The sequence below is a fragment of the Physeter macrocephalus genome, chromosome 18, assembly GCF_002837175.3.
Source record: "Physeter macrocephalus isolate SW-GA chromosome 18, ASM283717v5, whole genome shotgun sequence".
Lineage (NCBI taxonomy): Eukaryota > Metazoa > Chordata > Mammalia > Artiodactyla > Physeteridae > Physeter > Physeter macrocephalus.
Window position 1 is genome coordinate 35,815,088 of NC_041231.1, and position 3,381 is coordinate 35,818,468.

Genomic DNA, 3,381 nt, shown 5'->3' on the forward strand with positions numbered 1-3,381 from the left:
GAAACGGGAGAGGCCACAGCAGTGAGAGGCCCGCATACCGCAAAAAAAAAAAAAAAAAAAAAAAAAAAGTGTCATTACAAATCCACTTCAGGGAGTCTCCACTCCTACCTAGGGGCTTGGAAAGATTTTCTGTCTCCCTCTCTCGTGTAGGAGTTGACTTATTTTAAACCAGGGAACCATGTTTCCCTTTTTCTCCAGCGTTGGGCAGGGCCTCTGCTCCCATGGACCACCGCCAAACACCGTCACCACGGTCACCACCACGACATGCTAATAGCATAGTTTGCGGTGCAGTGAGTTGGGGCTTCAAGAGTGATGTGAGGGGTGCCGGGGAGAGAAGGGAATTCTGCCTGGCGGGGCCTTTCTGAGGAAGGTTGGCCAGTGTTCCCGTGCATACCAGGCGGGATGTCTTCAGCTGTGCCCAGACTGACCCTCTTGGCGAATTAAAGTTAAAATGATAATTTCCTGTTAAAATGTGGCAGTGTTCATGAATGACTCTTTCAAAACTAACAACCCTCACGCACCCTTGTTTATATATTCCAGCTACCGGTTAGGCACCGAGGATACCCGGGTCAAAGGCAGCCCTGGGAGTTGAGAGAGAGGACAGAGGGCAGGCCAGGCGGCCAGAGGGAAGCCCGGGAAGTGACCTTGGCAGCGGCTCTCAAAGGACCTGTGGAATCAGCCGTGCGCAGGCGCGGGAGAAGGAGGCTCCGCCGAGGGAGCCCCGCGCTCCCCGCGCGCTGCCAGCAGTGGGCGGGGGAGTGGCCGGCGCCGTCAGGCCTCTGGAGGAAGCATGGTGCTCAGCCGGAGGCGCTGGGGAGGGGTCAGGTAACGGGGCGGCCTGTCACCCCCCTGGCTGACTTTGAGCAGGCTGCTCATCCCTTCCAGACAAGCTGAAAACTACATTTTCCTTGTGACTCGAGCCTTTGATGATTGTGGAGTCACCTTATTTCCAGGAATCCTTTTTTTGTCTTAAAGTCTGTTTTATATTCTTATAGCTATGGGAGCCTCCTTTTGGTTAATCGCTCGTCATGTATTTTTCTCCAGCTTTTGCCTTTTTTGTATCTTCATATTTTAGATGTGTCTTTTTAAAATAGCATCATTTTTAAAAATCAGTCTCTCAATCTTTGTATTTAACTCACTTTGTCCGTTATGATTAATGTAATTACTGTTATACTTGAGTTTAAATCTACCATCTTACTGTGTTTTTTCTGTACTGTGTTTGCTGTACCTGATCTGTTTTTTTGTTTGTTTTTTCTCCTCTCTTGGCTTTTTTTTTTTTTTTTTTTTTTTTTTTTTGCGGTACGCGGGCCCCTCACTGCTGTGGCCTCTGCCGTTGCGGAGCACAGGCTCCGGACGCGCAGGCTCAGCGGCCATGGCTCACGGGCCCAGCCGCTCCGCGGCATGTGGGATCTTCCCGAACCGGGGCGCGAACCCGTGTCGCCTGCATCGGCAGGCGGACTCTCAACCACTGCGCCACCAGGGAAGCCCTTGGCTCTTTTTTGACTGATAATTTTTTATTCTTTTTCTTTCTGTAAAGATGTTTGGGAATTATACACATTATTTATGCTTTTTAAAAAAATTAGCGCTCTTTATTCCCCAGTAGGAACTTGTGATTTGAACAGTAACTTACGGGCATTCAGAGATATATTGTCTTTTTTTGAGCTTCACAGAACCTGCCAACTCTTCAAATATAGTTTTGAGACTTTATCTGCATCGTTTTTACATGCGACCTCTGAGGCAGTGCCGAGTAATGGCTGGGAACAGATTGCTCTCTGGAAAGCCTGTCTGCCATTTACTAAATATGCATTTCTGACAAGTTACTTACTCTCTCTGGCTCCCAGTTTACACCTCTACAAAACAGGGGTAATAAAGTACTTAATTCATATATTTGTTCTCAGTGTTACTAAATTAAGAAAGTAAGTGTTGGCTGCCATTATTCCTCTCCCACCTACTCCTTCCCCCCTGCCGCCCCTGTTCCCAACAGCAGGGTGACCAATCATCCTGATTTACTTGGGACTTTCCCTGTCTTTACACTGAACACCCACCCCCCCTCCAAAATCTTCGGCAAACCAGGACCGTTGACCACCCTCCATGACTCTGCAGTCCGAGAAGTCATGATAGTCAAGATAGATAAAATGGCGGCCAGTGGGGCTCAAGAAGGTTTGAATCCCAGATTTACATTGGTAATTCAAAATCATGACACTTTGTGGCCACAGGATGTAGAATGATAGCTCAGAGGCATAGAATACTCACTGAAACCAAAGGTAAATCCAATTAACTCTCTATTTTTGAGTCCCCAAGGACAGAAGCTGTCTTATTCATCTTTGTACCCTCTGCACACTTAGTAGGCTGATTTTTTAAGGTCATGTGTTATGAAGGACACTGGCCTGCATCTAAATCCAGTTTGGGGGTGACTTTGGAGCAGGTTCTGTCTGTGGCGGGAAAATCCCATCCTGAAATGGGATTCCTGCCTTGAGACTCATTCGTGAATCACAGTTTGGTTAAAGATTGACACCTTCTGCTTATAACTACCCTCCTCACCCTGTCTTTGGGACTGACGTGATTTTCAATGGTTTGTAAATAATTGCCTAATGCATGATGACCCAGAAGGGGTGTCGGCCCCTAGAGAACACCACACAACTTACTGAGGTCCCCTACTCACAGCCTGGGGTGTCTCCCAAGCTCTCATGTGCCTTCTGTGCCGGGTAAGAAGGAGGTTTCGGAATACAGGGAGAAAGCACCCCATTTGCAGGGAGTCTGGGGGATGGGGACATGGATTGTTCTCGGTGTTCTGGGATGGAACACTGATGGGGCCTTGTTGCTGCTACACGCCGGAGAAGACAGGGTACAGGAGACTGAGCAGGTGCTTGAACTCTTGTATCGAACCGTCTTGGTTGTGCCTCTTACTTGCTGGGAGACTTGTGGCAAATGAATCACCTTCTCTGAGGCTCCATTTCCTCTTCCATAAAATGAGGACAGTAGTAATACTTGATGGTAGGGAGGCTTTAAAAACCTAGTACCTATGAACAGTATGTATAATATGGGGCCTAATACAGCTTAATAGCCTCAATACCCTAACAGGGTCTGTAGCTGCTTTATTGTTTTCTATTGTTGTGATCCGACAAAAGTATCGCATACAACATTGTTTCAAGGGGAGAATAGCCCCAAATCAACAAATGCAGAGAGGAGTGTCAAACAGCAAGCGCTCAATAAATGTTAGCTGTTATTAAGGGCTTTTAAATCAATCTGCTTCCTGTGTCTCAGAATTACCTGGCTGCCCTGTGAACACTAGAAAAAGCTCACTTAAGAAATCCCATGATGGGTCTTCCCTGGTGGCATAGTGGTTAAGAATCCGTCTGCCAATTCAGGGGACACGGGTTC